General features: G+C 40.4%; 1 protein-coding gene across 6 annotated transcripts in view; it reads right to left on the reverse strand.

Moving 5' to 3' along the window:
* Positions 1-19,877, reverse strand: part of LOC110507309 (fibroblast growth factor 12) — a 256,067-nt gene that overhangs the window by 37,567 nt on the left and 198,623 nt on the right. The gene's annotated exons all lie outside the window — the stretch shown is intronic.

Raw genomic sequence — 19,877 nt, forward strand, 5'->3', positions numbered from 1 at the left:
GATAAATTGCATATGTTGTTATACTATAAGTACCTTAACACTGGAGTTAAAACTATGAGTTTGAGGAATCAATGGGTATTTTATCTGGTACATAAAATCATTTTTCAAAATTGGTAATTACCTGGTACCAAATAGTGAAAACGAATTAATATTATACCACAGCATTGTTGAATACTTGTATCTGATTGGTTAGAAAGGCATTCAAGAATGGACATTAAAACCAGCAATTTGAAAACATTGTACCATTAAACGTTTTCAAACCGTTAATCAGTCTAAATTACTCTGGGACCCTTGAGGAATATGAGAAGGTCATCTGTATATTCGTAGTATTATTTCTAAGAGTGAACAGGTAGAATATTTATTGAATGACTCTGATCTTGATTTTTTTCTGTTTCCCTGCAAAATGGCTGAAGAAATCTTCTCCTATTTCTGCCTTTAATGTCCCTGGATATTCCATGAATATATTCAGGCTGAATGTGTTCCTCTTCCCTCATATGTCTCACTATTATTGGATTATATCGACCACCGATATCTGATATCTCGTTTTATGACCATCTAAATGCCATGCTTAAAGAATGTGATCATAAGGAGATCATCTTCATGGGCGATTTCAATATAAACTGTGAAAATAAAACTTACAGGAAAACTCTAAGAGATCACAGACAATTTTAACCTGACTCAAATAATACAAAGACCAACCAGATAAACACAGACATCCCAGACTCAAATTGATCTGGTGTTTACTAACAGACCTGATCGAATAAATAACTAAGCTTTAACTAACTAAGCTATACGTCAAATTGACTGGTCTGATCTGTTAAGCAATGAAGACCCAGAGTCTGGATTCAGAACATTTCTGTCAGCTATTGACAAAGTGGATACCTCTTTTACCGGGAAATTTCTACGTAAACCAAGAAGGAAAACCTCTCTATCATGGCTCAACGAGGACCTCTGGAGGCAGATGAGAGAATGGGATCTTTCCTTGAAAAAAGCACTGAAGTCTGGTCAGAATGATGACAGATGTCTATTTACATCACTGAGAAATAAGATGGTAAGGCATATTAAAAAAAATAAGCAAAATCAGATTCTTCAGAATGATCAATGAAGCAAAAGGAAATGGCAAAGGGATTTGGAAAATCTTAAACTAACAGGGAGAGGAGCTGAAAAGTAAAAAAAATATCCCAATTTAAATGTTAATGGGATTCTAATTCAAGACTCCAATTTCATATCCACCACCTTTAACACTTTTTTTGTTGGCTCTGTAAGGGAACTGGCTCAAAGATTTTCAACCAAGACCACAGTTCTCACTCCCATAGATAATAATAAACCAATGTTCAGAATTCCTGAAATCTCAGCATCAGCAGTGGACATTATTATTAGCTTCTTCAGGAGCTCTAGAACAAAATATGTACTTGGTCTAGACACTGAATTCCTGAAGAGACACAAATATTCTATGATTGCCCCTATTGTACATCTAGTTAATCTGTCCATCAAATATGGGTTCTTCTCCAATGCTTGGAAGTCTGCTGCAGTGATACCGGTTTTAAAATCTGGTGACCCAACACTGGTGGAAAATGACCGACCTATAAGCAATCTTCCAGTGCTATCAAAAGTAGCTGAAAGATAGGTGGCTGATCATCTGACTGATCACCTCAATCAGGGCAACTCCATACATCAAATACAATTCAGAACTAACCATTCTACTGAAACAGCCAAATGCTATTTTCTGGAGTGCATTAAATCTAAACTGGACATACAGTTAAAGTCGGAAGTTTAAATACACCTTAGCCAAATACATTTAAACTCAGTTTTTCACAATTCCTGACATTTAATCCTAGTAAAAATTCCCTGTTTTAGGTCAGTTAGGATCCCCACTTTATTTTAAGAATGTGAAATGTCAGAATTATAGTAGAGAGTGATTTATTTCAGCTTTTATTTCTTTCATCACATTCCCAGTGGGTTAGAAGTTTACATACACTCAATTGGTATTTGGTAGCAGTGCCTTTAAATTGTTTAACTTGGGTCAAATGTTTCGGGTAGCCTTCCACAAGCTTCCCACAATAAGTTGGGTGAATTCTGGCCCATTCCTCTTGACAGAGCTGGTGTAACTGAGTCAGGTTTGTAGGCCTCCTTGCTCGCCTACGCTTTTTCAGTTCTGCCCACAAATTTTCTATAGGATTGAGGTGAGGGCTTTGTAACGGCCACTTCAATACCTTGACTTTGTTGTCCTTAAAGCTATTTTGCCACAACTTTGGAAGTATGCTTAGGGTCATTGTCCATTTGGAAGACCCATTTGTGACCAAGCTTTAACTTCCTGACTGATGTCTTGAGATGTTGCTTCAATATATCCACATAATTTTCCATCCTCATGAGGCCATCTATTTTGTGAAGTGCACCAGTCCCTCCTGCAGCAAAGCAACCCCACAACATGATACTGCCACCCCTGTGGTTCACGGTTGGGATGGTGTTCTTCAGCTTGCAAGCCTCCCCCTTTTTCCTCCAAACACAACAATGGTCATTATGGCCAAACAGTTCTATTTTTGTTTCATCAGACCAGAGAACATTTCTCCAAAAAGTATGATCTTTGTCCCCATGTACAGTTGCAAACCGTAGTCTAGCTTTTTTATGGCGGTTTTGGAGCAGTGGCTTCTTCCTTGCTGAGCGGCCTTTCAGGTTATGTCGATATAGGACTCGTTTTACTGTGGATATAGATACTTTTGTTCCTGTTTCCTCCAGCAACTTCACAAGGGTCCTTTGCTGTTGTTCTGGGATTGATTTGCACTTTTCGCACCAAAGTTCGTTCATCTCTAAGGGACAGAACGCGTCTCCTTCCTGAGCAGTATGACTGCTGTGTGGTCCCATGGTGTTTATACTTGCATACTATAGTTTGCACAGGTGAATGTGGTACGTTCAAGCGTTTGGAAATTGCTCCCAAGGATGAACCAGACTTTTCCGAGGTCTTGTCTGATTTCTTTTGATTTTTTCCCATGATGTCAAGCAAAGAGGCACTGAGTTTGAAGATAGGCCTTGAAATTCATCCACAGGTACACCTCCAATTGACTCAAATTATGTCAAATTAGCCCATCAGAAGCTTCTAAAGCCATGACATCATTTTCTGGAATTTTCCAAGCTGTTTAAAGGCAGTCAACTCAGTGTATATACATGTTTGACCCAATGGAATTGTGATACAGTGAGTTAAGTGAAATAATCTCTCTGTAAACAATTATTGGAAAAATTACTTGTCATGCACAAAGTAGATGTCCTAACCGACTTGCCAAAACTACAGTTTGTTAACAAGAAATTTGTGGAGTGGTTGAAAAACTAGTTTTAATGACTCCAACCTAAGTGTATGTAAACTTCGAAGTCGGCAAAGTCTTTCTGGATCTTAAATTTAGTTCCTCAGTTAGGTGGTTAATTGATGTTTGTCCTCTGACGTCCTTGGGTAGGCAGAGGGAGTCTGGAAGGGCATCAAGGAATCTTTGTGTTGTCTGAGAATTTATAGACTTTTGATGCTCCTTGGTTGGGGTCTGAGCAGATTATTTGTTGCGATTGCAAACGTAATATAATGGTGGTCTGATTGTCCAGGATTATGTGACTTTAATTAAATGTGTAGATACACTGGATAAACATAACAGCAATTTTGCCACAATTCACCCTCTCAGCCAGCCGGCTCCACTAGGCCCCTCTCAGCCAGCCGGCTCCACTAGGGCCCTCTCAGCCAGCCGGCTCCACTAGGGCCCTCTCAGCCAGCCGGCTCCACTAGGGCCCTCTCAGCCAGCCGGCTCCACTAGGGCCCTCTCAGCCAGCCGGCTCCACTAGGGCCCTCTCAGCCAGCCGGCTCCACTAGGGCCCTCTCAGCCAGCCGGCTCCACTAGGGCCCTCTCAGCCAGCCGGTTCCACTAGGGCCCTCTCAGCCAGCCGGCTCCACTAGGGCCCTCTCAGCCAGCCGGCTCCACTAGGGCCCTCTCAGCCAGCCGGCTCCACTAGGGCCCTCTCAGCCAGCCGGCTCCACTAGGGCCCTCTCAGCCAGCCGGCTCCACTAGGGCCCTCTCAGCCAGCCGGCTCCACTAGGGCCCTCTCAGCCAGCCGGCTCCACTAGGGCCCTCTCAGCAAGCTGGCTCCTCTAGGGCCCTCTCAGTCGGCCGGCCGGCTCCTCTAGCCATAGTGGAGCAGAGGGGCCATAGCGTAGCAGAGGGGCCGTAGCGTAGCAGAGGGGCCGTATCGGAGCAGAGGGGCCGTAGCGGAGCAGAGGGGCCGTAGCGGAGCAGAGGGGCCGTAGCGGAGCAGTTAATAACACTCACTCAAAAGGTGCAGAGTTAAGAGCCAAACGAAATAGAGTTTGGTCTCAGCCAAAGGACTATGGAACTATGAGGCTGCTGTTGGTTTGTGGTGTGGTCTTGTTGAGAAATGTCACACCATTTCTCAGTGCTCATTGTCACAACACTGTTCTCAAAAGAACCACAAACATTTGTCTTGCTCGTCTCTCACAGCTTAGTTCAGTCTACTGCTCTATAACAGGATATGGAGAAACAGCATTTGGCTGTAAGTCCAGAACCGTGAGTCAGTCATGTAGACAAAGGTGGAGTGTTCTAGCAGAGGGAGCAAGTCTCATTAGTACATCATATGACTTTAGTTAAATACATAGATACACTGGATTAACATACCAGCAATTTTGCCACCATAGACCCAAGTCAGTAAATACATACAGTATCTTTACTTATTACTTATATCTTTACTTAGGCACTGCGCATTTTATTGGTCACATAGAGTCGTGGCCAAAAGTTTTGAGAATGACACAAATATACATTTTCACAAAGTCTGCTGCCTCAGTTTGTATGATGGCAATTTGCATATACTCCAGAATGTTATGAAGAGTGATCAGATGAATTGCAAAGTCTCTCTGAACTGAATCCCCACAAAACATCATTGTTCTTCCTCTGTCAGCCATGGTTACCTGCAAGGAAACACGTGCTGTCATCATTGCTTTGCACAAAAAGGACTTCACAGGCAAGGATATTGCTGCCAGTAAGATTGCACCTAAATCAACTATTTATCAGATCATCAAGAACTTCAAGGAGAGCGGTTCAATTGTTGTGAAGAAGGCTTCAGGGCACCCAAGAAAGTCCAGCAAGCGCCAGGACTGCCTCCTAAAGTTGATTCAGCTGTGAGATTGGGGCACCACTTGTACAGAGCTTGCTCAGGAATGGCAGCAGACAGGTGTGAGTGCATCTGCACGAACAGTGAGGCGAAGACTTTTGGAGGATGGCCTGGTGTCAAGAAGGGCAGCAAAGAAGCCACTTCTCTCCAGGAAAAACATCAGGGACTAACTGATATTCTGCAAAAGGTACAGGGATTGGACTGCTGAGGACTGGGGTAAAGTCATTTTCTCTGATGAATCCCCTTTCTGATTGTTTGGGGCATCCGGAAAAAAGCTTGTCCGGAGAAGACAAGGTGAGCGCTACCATCAGTGCTGTGTCATGCCAACAGTAAAGCATCCAGAGACCATTCATGTGTGGGGTTGCTTCTCAGCCAAGGGAGTGGGCTCACTCACAATTTTGCCTAAGAACACAGCCATGAATAAAGAATGGTACCAACACATCCTCTGAGAGCAACTTCTTCCAACCATCCAGGAACAGTTTGGTGATGAACAATGCCTTTTCCAGCATGATGGAGCACTTTGCCATAAGGCAAAAATGATAACTAAGTGGCTTGAGGAATAAAACATTGATATTTTGGGTCCATTGCCCGGAAAATGCCTAGACCTTAAAACTTCTTATGGCTGTAGGGGCAGTATTGAGTAGCTTGGATGAAAGGTGCCCAAAGGTGCCCAAAGGTGCCCAGAGTAAACGGCGTGCTCCTCATTCCCAGTTGCTAATTTATGCATATTATTATGAGTATTGAATAGAAACACTCTGAAGTTTCTAAAACTGTTTGAATGATGTATGTGAGTATAACATAACTCATATGGCAGGCAAAAACCTGAGAAGAAATCTAAACAGGAAGTGGGAAGTCTGAGGTTGGTCAATTTTCATCACAGCCCCTATTGAATAGACAGTGGGATATGGATCAAGTTGCACTTACTAGGGCTTCCACTAGATGTCAACCGTCTTTAGAAACTTGAATGAGGCTTCTACTGTGATGTGGAGCTGAATGGGAGCTGAATGAGTCAGGTGTCTGGCAGAGAGCCAGGTCCTGATCACGCACATTTCACATGATAGCGACCTGCGTTCCATTGCTTCTCTACAGACATAGGAATTCTCCGGTTGGAACGTTCAGTCTGGATAGCTTTAAGCAGTATGTAGATGCAAGCCTCAGCTTTAAGATCTTGCATGGTCTTGCCACTCCACCCCTCTGCCAGTATATCCCGAGTAGCGCAGTGGTCTAAGACACTGCATCTCAGTGCAAGAGGTGTCACTGGAGTACCTGGTTTAAATCCAGGCTGCATCACATCTGGCCGTGATTGGGAGCCCCATAGGGCGGTGCACGATTGGCCCAGCGTCGTCTGGGTTTGGCCGGGGTTGGCCGTCATTGTAAATAAGAATGTGTTTTTAACTGACTTGCCTAGTTAAATAAAGGTTAAATAAAAGTTTAAATATCCTGCTCAAGGAAAGCACCTCCAGGATAACAAGGGCAGTAACTAGAGGGGATTGCGTTGTCCCTTTTCAACACAGTAAATTCGGTCAATCGGCCTTCTCTGTGAGAGCTACCATATACTGGAATGCAATGCCCATGGACTTGAGAAGCTGCACTGATTAATGTACTTTTACATTTAAATTGAAAACATGGCTCAAATCTATCCAAATCTGTACACATGAGTTGTCTGTGGTTCCTCATATGTAAGACGACAGTTGATGACAGTGTTGTTGTTGTTAGAATGATATATTATTGGATGTAATGTATTTGTATGTTGTATTGTTTTATTGAGTATGTGTATTGTGACTGTGAAATTGCCCTTACCTGCCCTGGGACTACAGGTGCAAATTATCTTTTGGCTAACCACGGCACATTTACATGAATGTTGCATTATTGTAATATTGATGTTAATTAATGTGCATTGTCCCCTATAAATAAATAAATGTCCTATATTGGGACAGTTGGAAAAGATATCGGGATAGTTGGAAAAGACATCTGGACACATTGCAATCATGATAGAAAAAATGGAAAACATGTTATTTATATCGGTAAATGTGTGCTTTAGTATTGTTTGCTTTGGCAACTGTGGCACAAGTGGGATCGACACCTCCATTCTGTACATTACATTAGAAAAATGAACTCCGCTGTGTCGTCCATTATTTCCAAGGTAATGTAAAGAACGGAGGCAATTATCTCTTACATAATTACTCTTACTATTGTGTTATGACCATTTTACTATGTCATTTGGAAATAAATTCCAGAAAAAAATGTGTAGCGTAAAAAAAGTGCTACCAACATGTCATAATTAGAAAATGCTGCAGAAATAAAACTCAATTAAAATGTTCTATGAAAGTTTGCTTGATGAAATTCCAGGCAAAAACCTTCAAAACCAAATTGACCAAGCAGATCATCCAATCTATTAAGTGACATGTATGACCTATCCTCCCGCAAGTCAGCACCTACCACCCAATCACAACTCTTTTTCAGTCTTAGACACCCATTCCTTGGCCAATAAGGAGGATCATCCGCCTGTTTCAAGCCACTAGTGAACCCTAACACAGAATATACAGTAACTGTTCCCTCCTTTTATTGACTTACACATGGCTTTAAAGGGATAGTGCAACATTTTGTAAATGTACCTATTTTTCTACTCATGAACTCATGGATACCATTTGTATGTCTCTGCATGCAGTTTGAAGGACATTTAAGGTAGTATCAGGAGCCATTGCTAACTAGCGCAATGACTGGAAGTCTACAGGAACAGCTAAAATTTTATGTTTCTGCATGCTAGCTGCTCTTGTAGATTTTCAGTCAGTTAACGCTAGTTAGCAATGGCCCCAGAAACTACCTTCAAGTTCCTTCAAACTGTGTTTTAGCATACTTAAATTAGAACTTCAACTCCATTGCTGATTCAACAGTTCGGAGAACACACTGTGTGTGTGTGTGTTGCATGGTATGCCTTCACAATCACCATGCTGTCATTTCCGTGACCTCTGTTGGTGCACTTTCCCTATCGATTGGGAAAAGACAACACCAGGGCTGCAGCTGAGTGTCAATGGACAGGCGGATCGATCCACTTGCTGCCTGCCGTGGGGGTGACGTTTTTGCTGTCCTCAAGGAGAGTTTTATGTTATGATGTTATTTTTCTCCTCAAGGATTTTTAGATTAAATGTTCTAGTCTAAATGATCCACTGTCTCCTCTATTCTTGACCCTGAGTTGGCTCTAGAAATTGTAGCCTTTATTCCTCTGGCAGATAAACATGCCCCTTTTAAACAATCCAGAGTTAAAGATATGGAGGGTTAACTCTTCGGAGCTATCTGAGCTCATTCAGACCAGGTCTTGGACAAAGCAAGGATAACTGACTGTAGTGGATTGGCATTCCTTCAGACTGAGAAACATATGTACTATTTTGATTAAGAAAGCTAAATCAATGTCACGACTCCTCCTTGTTTTATGACGCTCAGTTTCGTTGTATATACTATTTTGCTCGGTGCTGAATAAAGCGCTATTCAGAACTTTCTGCCTCCTGCACCTGACTCCGCACCCACTACGCCTAAGATTGTTACAATCAAGCTACTTTTTAAGCTCCATCTCTGACTCTGCTGCTGATCCGTCTAAATTTTGTAAAAGAAGTTAATGCACTAAAGCGTACAAATTCCTATTCTTCCTTGCTTAAGCAAGTTCTGTCTGACCCTGGCATCATTACGTGAGAAGAATGTGATAAGTGATACTTTTAACCGGCATTTTATCATCTCAGCATTTTTTTTATTTGAGATTAACGTGATGTGTTTTACCCTGGTTGACTGCTCTTCCCAGCCTCTAGCTGACTCTGTGGTTAACCCTTGGTCTGTGGTCTTCTTTTAACCTCTCTAGGATCATTCGGGACGCTAGCGTCCCACCTCGCCAACAGCCAGTGAAATTGCAGGGTGCCAAATTCAAAATAAAACAGAAATCTCATAATTAAAATTCCTCAACCATACAAGTATTTTACACCATTTTAAAGATACAGTTCTCGTTAATCCAACCACAGTGTCCGATTTCAAAAAGGCTTTTTGGCGAAAGCAGAACATATCATTCATTATGTTAGGTCAGCAACTAGTCACAGAAAGCATTCAGCCATTTTCCAACCAAAGAGAGGTGTCACAAAAAGCAGAAATATAGATAAAATTAATCTCTAACCTTTGACGATCTTCATCAGATGACACTCCCAGGACTCAATGTTACACAATACATGTATGTTTTGTTCGATCAAGTTCATATTTATATCCAAAAACCTCAGTTTATATTGGCGCCATGTTCAGAAATGCCTCCAAAACATCCGGAGAAATTGCAGAGAGCCACATCAAATAACAGAAATAGTCATCATAAACTTTGATGAAAGATACATGTTTTACATAGAATTAAAGATAAACTTGTTCTTAATGCAACCGCTGTGTCAGATTTCAAAAAAGCTTTACGGCAAAAGCACAATATTCAATAATCTGAGAACAGCGTTCAGCCACAAAAGCAAGCCATACAGTTACCCGCCAAATTGTGGAGTCAACAAAAGACATAAATAGCATTATAAATCTTCACTTACCTTTGCTGATCGTCATCGGGAATGCACTCCCAGGACTCCCACTTCCACAATAAATGTTTGTTTTGTTCGATTACGTCCATATGTATGTCCAAATACCTCCGTTTTGTTCACGCGTTTAGTTCACTATTTCAAAGGCACAATGCGCGAGTGCAAAATCCAGACGAAAAGTCAAAAGAGTTCCATTACAGTTTGTAGAAACATGTCAAACAATGTTTACAATCAATCCTTAGGGTCTTTTTATAATACATCTTCAATAATATTCCAACCGGTCAATAGCGTATTCATTACAGAGGAAAAAGAAGGCACGGCGTGACCGCGCAGTAAATAACTGATTGGCCACAGCCTAGTCCACTTGTTGAAACAGCTCTTATTCGACCCCCTTCCACAATAGAATCCTTAAACAACTTTCTAAAGACTGTTGACATCTGCTGGAAGCCTTGGGAAGTGCAATCTGGCCAAATAGACACAGCATATTGGATAGGCAATCACTTAAATGAAACTACAAACCTCAGATTTCCCACTTCCTGGTTGGATTTGTCTCAGGTTTTCGCCTGCCATATGAGTTATGTTATACTCAGACATCATTCAAACAGTTTTAGAAACTTCAGAGTGTTTTCTATCCAATACTACTAATAATATGCATATATTAGCTTCTGGGACAGAGTAGCAGGCAGTTTACTCTAGGCACCTTATTCATCCAAGCTACTCAATACTGCCCCCCAGTCACCAAGAAGTTAATGAATCTTTGTTTTCATTTTCAACAATCTACTACCTGTGCTGTACTAGATGCCTTGCTTAAGATTGGGGCTTATATGCGTGATCCAATTTTGCTTCAGCTCTCTGCCCGCCCCCCTGTTTGCAGAATTATTAACCTGACGATTATATCTGGTACAATCCCCAAGGTTTGGAAGGTGACCTAAATAACTATCACCCTACTTTAAAACTTTCTTACCTGGCTAAAATGTTCAAATCTTTCTTATCTATGAAATGTATTCTAAAATAAAATGTTATAAAATTATAAAATGTTATTTGTCACATGTGCCGAATACAACAGACCTTACCATGAAATGCTTACTGACAAGCCCTTTACCAACCATGCAGTTCAAGAAATAGAGTTAAGAAAATATTTACTATATAAACTAATGGAAAATAGAAAAAGTAACACAAAATTACATAACAATAACGAACATCAGTCGAGTTTTAGATTAGGTCAAAGTACTATCATACGATAACATTTGCACTATACACACACATACATATGGAGTTTGTATTGTAGATATGTGGTAGTAGAGTAGTGGCCTGAGGGCACACACTTAATGTGTCATGAAAAGTGTTATGACATGTAATGCCATGTAATATTTTAGACTACCTTAATGTTGCTGTACCCCAGGGAGAGTAGCTACTGGCAGGGATCCTTAATCCTTAATTGTATTTATTAATCATTAATAAATACTAATATCTAGACATCTGTAATTTAAAAAACATTGATTAGTTAGTTAAGAAGCTGACAATAGAAATGTGCTCCATCTATACAAATAGGTTGTGCCTCTCGCTAAATAGTAGAAAGCACATTCAGTCGACGTTCCTACCGATGCAAAACTATGATGCCATCATTTATATGAACGCAGCTACCACTTCATTAAAGCAGTTAGATGCGGATCTCTACCAGAAAGCTGGTTGGCCCTCTGATGTCACGTACATTGCTATGTTTTCATAAGGCACAAAAACTCCCACTCTACCTAACATCATTACTAACCTTTAGTTACCACACCTGGTTTATGGAAATTCCTTCGGTCTCTACTAAGTCAGGTAAATCAGCTTTTAGTTTTTTTTGCACCTTATTTGTGGATCGATCTTAAAAATGTTCTTAAATGTGAAGTTTTGGTGCCTCTAGGGCAATTCATAAAACTGATTTCAGGACCATTACTGATGAATGTGGTTGTTTTTTTATGAGTGTGTTTTCTTTCTGCTTGCATTTTGTATTTGTATTTTGATGTGTGTATTTCTGCAATATCTGTAAAAATGACTCCATGATAAAATACAAGTTAAATAAAAAATGTCAGATGACTAAAATTCATACTACTCTTTTTAAATTTTTTTATTCTAAAACTCACTAATTTTATGTTGCATGCATCCAACTCGTTCTTGCCAGTGTGAGTGAATAGGACAACTTTCCTACGACATCCTCTCTGTGTGCATCTGGCTGAGTCAAACTACAGCACACAGTAGAGGCAGGAGGAAATTATGATGATGATAATGACTTATATGGTCTTATCCCGTGGGAGATAAGGAGGGAGGCAACGAGTGCAGTGTGTTTTTAAAGTGTTACTAGGTAAAAAAAAAACTCTTGCCCGCCGGCCTGCAAGCTATTGGCATTAAACATTCAAGTCAACGTGAATGTCAGCAAGTGTCTTGTTCTTCCTATTTTCATAATGCTGAGAACACTCTGGGGACGCTGTGGCCCAGAGTCAACACTCCCCAGTCCCCTGAATCTATTATAGTGCAGTTCTCTCTGCTCGAAAAGCATCTGCACAGCAAATAATATTTGAAATGATCTCAAATACTTTATCTGGGCTTGATTGACGGGATAGTCCGTCATTGTAAATAAGAATTTGTTCTTAACTGGCTTGCCTAGTTAAATAAAGGTTACGTTTAAAAAAATATATATATATATATATTTTAGCATTCCTGACACAATGGAACCAAGGAATGCAAACTTCTGCCCATCTGGCACTAAAGCAAACGCTAAAACTATTTGAAAGATTTCAAATAGTATTTGAACCCAGGTCTGTTGCACAGGTGTGTATATTAAGTGTCTGTGTATAGATAGCTGTGAAGACACACAAATACACATAATGAGCACATAACGAGGCTACTGTACGATGAATCCTTGCAGTATAGAAAGCAAATACTGTGTATGTTGATAGGTGAGTTATCCATGAGACATTGCCATCTAGTGTATGTTCCTGAGAACTCTACACTACAATGAACATCAGCACAGTCTGATCATATCTGAACGATGAATGACTGATCTTAAACCCTAAACACAGTATTTTATCCTGTAGTTTAGAAAGATACATCTCTTTGTATATTCTAAGAGATTGCACTGAAAGATAGCCTTGCTATTTTAGCTGGCACCCACGCATAGATATACTCTTACTTTATATGGCCTATATTCCTCCTCTGTTTCTCTCCATCTTACACACACACACACGTTAACTGTTTGATGTGTCAACGTCTCTGAGCTCCATTCCACAACTAGTGACTAATTTAGAAATTTGGCTTCTGTAAAATGTATGAATCTGAAACACAACTGGCTTTTAAACGGAATCTAAAAACATCCAGGTGCCTCATCATGCACACACAGCAGCTGTAAGGTACGAGGGCAGTGGGGTATATTAGCCACCGGTTACATATGGTAAAATTTAGATTCTGTGGTCAAATAAAATTCACTGGTCACTTTTTTCAAGAGTGTGCTGCACTCTCCCATCAGTATCCTAAAATGTAAGTAAATCACTGTACTCTTACTGCTTTCGTTATGCTTAAATAATGACCATCTCTAATTTTACAAAACAACCTAGAATAAAATTTTATTGTATCGGAAATTCCCAACCCCCCCAAAAACCACACGTACAAGAGGCTGGAAGAAGCATAGGGTCAGCTGCTGAGCAACACCCCTAGAGTCGGTTAGGTGCCTTGCTCAAGGGCACAACGGCAGAAGCTGGTACATGAGATTTGCACCCGATTGCTCTCTGTCCACCATGGGAATTGAACCAGCAACCCTTTTGCTACTGGCACTCTCTCTTGAGACTGCCACCACTGTTTTATGATTGAGCAATATTGCATACTGTGTCTCTCTCTTCTACCATGTCTGGGCTAGTCTCTTGTTTTGAGCCATGTCTGTAAGACCGATAATAAGCTATATTAGGCTCATCTTCACATCATGTGTTGAGGGTGAAGTTTCCCATATCCCCAGACCTAGGACCAGATGAGGGGCAACTTTCACCTACTCTCTGCACAATCTAGCCAGGTGGGGGTGCTCAAGTCAACCATTATGATGTTGTGACAAGCTGAGTGTTGACAAGCAACTGAATTTAACGTGATCCTGCAGGTTAGCGCTCTGTTTCTTAAAATGCTATTAACGGGAGATTACATGAACCTCCGGGCTAAACTAAGCTTGATATCAATGAAAAACCCACAACGATAAAACAGCAGATCAGGTGTATTCATTAAGAAAACCATTTACTATTTAAGAACCAAATGGAAGAAAACACTGTGGGACCTACCTGAATGTGTCCAATAGAAACTCTCGTTTTCATTGCCAAACGATTTCAGTTTGGAATAAACGGTGTGTTGCAAAAACATTTTGTCACAGAATCAGCGTAATGAATACACCCCAGTTGGTCCCTCGATGTTACCACGTCAAGTGATTATGATACCAGACAGCTGGTCTAGAATCTCTACTCTCGCCACAATTAAATAGCGACCAATCCGAAGCAACGGAAACCAAGGCTAATGAATGTAAAAATATATATATACTTATTTGAGTATAATGCCGTGTTCAAGAGCTAGTCGGAACTAGGAAACTCAAATATCTGACTTGATAACTAGTTGTAGTTATACACGTGCCACGTTCAATCAGTTATCAAGTCGGAAATTTCAGTTTCCTAGTTCCGACTAGCACGTGAGGTTAACATACACTTAGGTTGAAGTCATCAAAACTCGTTTTTCAACCACTCCACACATTTCTTGTTAACAAACTATAGATTTGGCAAATCGGTTAGGACATCTACTTTGTGCATGACAAGTCATTTTTCCAACAATTGTTTACAGACAGATTATTTAACTTATAATTTACTGTATCACAATTCCAGTGGGCCAGAAGTTTATATACACTAAGTTGACAGCTTGGAAAATTCCAGAAAATTATGTTATGGCTTTAGAATCTTCTGATAGGCTAATTGACATAATTTGAGTCAATTGGAGGTGTACCTGTGGATGTATATCAAGGCCTGCCAACTCAGGGCCTCTTTGCTTGACATCATGGGAAAATCAAAAGAAATCAGCCAAGACCTCAGAAAAAAAATTGTAGACCTCCACAAGTCTGGTTCAATGGGAGCAATTTCCAAACGCCTGAAGGTACCACGTTCATCTGTACAAACAATAGTACGCAAATATAAACACCATGGGACCATGCAGCCGTCATACTGCTCAGGAAGGAGATGCGTTCTGTCTCCTAGAGATGAACGTACTTTGGTGCGAAATGTGCAAATCAATCCCAGAACAACAGCAAAAACCTTGTGAAGATGCTGGAGGAAACAGGTACAAAAGTATCTATATCCACAGTAAAACGAGTCCTATATCGACATAACCTGAAAGGCCGCTCAGCAAGGAAGAAACAACTGCTCCAAAACCGCCATAAAAAAGCCAGACTACGGTCTGCAACTGCACATGGGATCATACCTTTTGGAGAAATGTCCTCTGGTCTGATGAAACAAAAATAGAACTGTTTGGCCATAATGACCATCGTTATGTTTGGAGGAAAAAAGGGGAGGCTTGCAAGCCGAAGAACACCATCCCAACCGTGAAGCACGGGGGTGGCAGCATCATGTTGTGGGGGTGCTTCGCTGCAGGTGGGACTGGTGCATTTTACAAAATAGATGGCATCATGAGGAAAGAAAATCATGTGGATATATTGAAACAACATCTCAAGACATCAGTCAGGAAGTTAAAGCTTGGTCACAAATGGGTCTTCCAAATGGACAATGACCTCAAGCATACTTCCAAAGTTGTGGCAAAATGGCTTAAGGACATCAAAGTCAAGGTATTGGAGTGGCCATCACAAAGCCCTCACCTCAATCCCATAGCAAATTTGTGGGCAGAACTGAAAAAGCGTGTGCGAGCAAGGAGGCCTACAAACCTGACTCAGTTACACCAGCTCTGTCAGGAGGAATGGGCCAAAATTTACCCAACTTATTGTGGGAAGCTTGCGGAAGGCTACCTGAAACGTTAGACCCAAGTTAAACAATTTAAAGGCAATTCTACCAAATACTAATTTAGTGCATGTAAACTTCTGACCCACTGGGAATGTGATGAAAGAAATAAAAGCTGAAATAAATCACTCTACTATTATTCTGACGTTTCACATTCTTAAAATAAAGTGGTGATGCTAACTGATCTAAGACAGGGAATTTTTACGAGGATTAAATGTCAGGAATTGTGAAACTGAGTTTAAATGTATTTTGCTAAGATGTATGTAAACTTCTGATTTCAACTGTATATCTCAGGAAATGTGCATACTGAACTCGTACTCATAGTCACTATGTAAATAGAATGCACTCTTCCAGAACGTGATCTATTGTAGTCGTCAGTCCTCAACTGAGGATGAGTCACCATTCTGTAGTTGGATGGACATTATCCAACCATTATGTCAAAATTATGTTGAAAATAATAATAAACTACATTCATCAATCTGACTCCAATATTATGTGAATAAATACAACAGGCCCTGTTCGTCTCTGGAAGAATCTAGTCAAGGTAGCGAGCCTTGCATTCCCTGTCAGTATAACAATAACGAACATGTGTCTAACTTGCACCTTTATGCAATTATTATGAGACTAGATTCAAATAGCTAATCCTGGCAACCAATGTTCATACAAATAGCTAATCCTGGCAACCAATAGCATTAATTTATTGAGGCAAGCAGATCAGAGATGTAAAGGTGGTGCCCAAGCATGTGCTATGTGAATATTACAACTACTAATAGACCTGCTAAATTATAAGTGTATAGTCAATCAAACAATTTGTCGCGGTTTCAGGGGTTGTGTGGTGGATGGATGGTATGTGTCTGCAATGTTTCTTTGTTTTCTGGCTGCCAAGACCACGGACAGCAATGTGAAGTATTCCCAAAAGGCAGGACCATGGACAGCTCAGGGGAAAACTTCTAGACTGCAGCAGAACAGCCACACCTGTCTCCAGTTGTAATCAGAGCCAAACTGCAGAAAGGTGAAACCAATCAGGGCCTCTACTTAACCACACCCTGGGTTTTAGTACTTTGATCCCAGTCAGTGAAGAATTTGGAAGTTGTTGGGAGGAGGGGGGTTTAATAGAAGAATGGAACTTATCATTTCAACAAGAATTGAACCCCCAAAGACTAAGACTGGAGGACCTTCCACTGGTGATGAAGTGTTTACTCTGTTTGTTTTGAGGTTTTGTATATCAGAAACGCTGCCGAAACCTGATAGTAATAAAATGGTTTAACCCTTCACTTGGACTGGTCGTGTAAACCCTGCCTGACAAAGATCTTGGCACCGAAACCGCCCCAAATGACTGAGTAAAATGAGCAACGCATTGACTCAGTTCAACTAATAGAATGTATTAAATCACTCAATAATTAACATTCAAACAATTAGTGTTCATGAAATACATTAGACTAGTCAGAAAAAAAGTACTATCATCAACAGGCTAAGATTTCAGTTCAGGATAATGTCTAAGAGAAAACAGATACATTTGAGTCATTTAGCAGACGCTCTTATCAAGAGCGACATACAGTAGTGAGTACATACATTTTCACCGTACTGGTCCCCCATGAGAATCAAACGCACACCCCTGGTGTTGCAAGCACCACGCTATACCAACTGAGCCACACATGAGCTTGGTAGCAAGTTCTAAAATTATGAACAAATTCACAAGTCTTTTTAACCAAATTCAAAAAGAAACTCACCCCCCAACCTAAATTAAAATGCATTTGCACTTAACTCGTAAAAACAAAAAGACATGACAACACCCAGATTCTAGTCTAATCAACTCAATGTAAATGATAGGAGCGCACCCGTGTCACTACTCTTTGAACTAGCAGCAGTGCAAAAAACTAAATACGTTTCCCTGTAACAATACAATACAATACATCCCATAGCACAATAAAACGTCAAAAATCACAGCTCTTTCTGAACTCTTAAAACAAACCAAACATGACAATTTAATTCATACAGGAACATTCATTTTCGTTGATTCAAGTTTCATCAGTCTTCACAACTCTCCTGTGACCCCAAGACTTCCTTGGAAACATTTCTTCCTCGAGATTTCCACCAATAAGATGTGTTTGACCCCTGTGATAGTCAGCCATCCAAACAATGTCATAAATCGTGATTGAGTAATTGCGCTGGGACTCGGCACCAGCAAGTCGCTAGACGCGAGTATAAAATTATCTCATTCTTCCACTACACTACCACTTGAATGTCAATGTCAGAGTGGGAAGAATTGACGTTTGCGATTTCAGTGGTGGAAAAAGTACCCAATTGTCATACCTGAGTAAAAGTGAAAGTCGCCCAGTAAAATACTACCTGAGTAAAGTCAAAGTATTCGGTTTTTATTATACTTTAGTATCAAAAGTAAATGTAATTGGTAAAATATATCTAAGTATCAAAAGTAAAAGTATAAATCATTTAGAATTCCTTATATTAAGCAAACCAGATGGCACAATGTTCTTCTTTTTTTTTTTACGGATAGCCTGGGGCATGCTGCAACAGTCAGACGTAATTTACAAACGAAGCACTTGTGTTTAGTGAGTTTACCATAGAGGCAGTAGGGATGACCAGGGATGATCTCTTGATAAGTGTGTGAATTGGACCATTTTCCTGTCCCCGTTAAGCATTCAAAATGTAACGAGTACTTTTGGGTGTCAGGGAAAATATATGGAGTAAAAAGTACATTACTTTCTTTAAGAATGTAGTGAAGTAAAAGTTGTCAAAAATATAAATAGTAGAGTACAGATACCCCAAAAATTACTTAAGTGCTACTTTACAACAATGTGCGATCTCCCCCTATCTGAAAACATGACCAATGGCATAACACCTTAATAGTATGTAAATTAAACCAATCAATAGGAATACATAAACATCGACTACATATATTTCTGCAGTAGCAAGTGGAAACATAAACAAAACTGTTACGAGGAAATACTTAATTTCAGTTGTACAGAATGATTGTCAAATAGACAAATTGCCCTTAGTCTGCTCAACTAGTGAAATTAAAAAGTTACGATGATAATACCCACCAGAGGGCAAAATCATCTTGAAAAATGTTGGTTGCAACCAGGACTATAGGATAACTCCGACATCCGCATTATAGAGAGGTAAATCGGTGGTGGATGATGGTTGCAATTGAGATTAGCTGTGCGGGGGATTTGAGTTTGTATTAATCTGGATAATAAGAGCCTCTGCTAAATGACCAAAATGTAAATGTAAAATGTTGTTGAAGATGCCTGTAGTACTTCAATCTTCCACCAGAGGCTACCATGGGAGCAAAGCTGTCGTGTCGGTCCTCTCCTCACCCTTTTGGCCCGGTCAATGGCTCATTCTCAATGCCATAGAGAGCTAGCTGAAGGACAGATGGGTCTGTCCTTCAGCTAGTCCTTTAATGCTGGAAGAGACTCACTGAAATCAACCTCTAAACCACTGCCGCCATCACAAAAACTCATACTGTAACTAAACTAATTTGTCCACATACAAACTTGCATCTAAAATCCTCAAAATGTGCTTATGTTAAAATCAAACATTTAAACCAGCCATTATGCACACAGACATGAACACAGACGGCGAGACGGACAGACAGTTGCAGGGGGGCAGAAGTGTATGGTCTGAAAGTCAAATACACACAAGCTTACACTACACAATCTTACGCACACAGGAATGTTTCTCATACATATTTAGTCTTTCTATCTAGCTTTGCATGTAATGATGATATATCATCATGATTAGGGTTAAAAGATTTTCCTGCTGAGGTCACATGAAAGACTGTCCCCCTGCATCACACGCACATCCAAACACAGAGATCAGCTGCATGGTTTCTCTCTAGAGAAGAGTCAGCTGGACTGCCTCAGCTGTGTGGTTTCTCTGTGCTGAGCCATACATTTTGCATACACTTCAGTGACACATCAATGTCAAGCAGTGGGCTACCTGTCTATCATATATGACTATAGGACCACCATCATCCACCATAAAACCATTTCTCCCCATCCAAAATCTCTCTCTTTTTTTTACCGCAATTCAGCATTTAGCTGCAAATGTGTACAATATCCAATAAACCTGTGATCAATTTCTGTAAATGTTAGGACATGAACTGTGTTTTCCCATTAGACAGTCAATGAAAGTAATATTATGGGGT

The sequence above is a fragment of the Oncorhynchus mykiss genome, chromosome 27, assembly GCF_057628025.1.
Source record: "Oncorhynchus mykiss isolate SJ-2025 chromosome 27, ASM5762802v1, whole genome shotgun sequence".
Classification (NCBI taxonomy): Eukaryota; Metazoa; Chordata; class Actinopteri; order Salmoniformes; family Salmonidae; genus Oncorhynchus; species Oncorhynchus mykiss.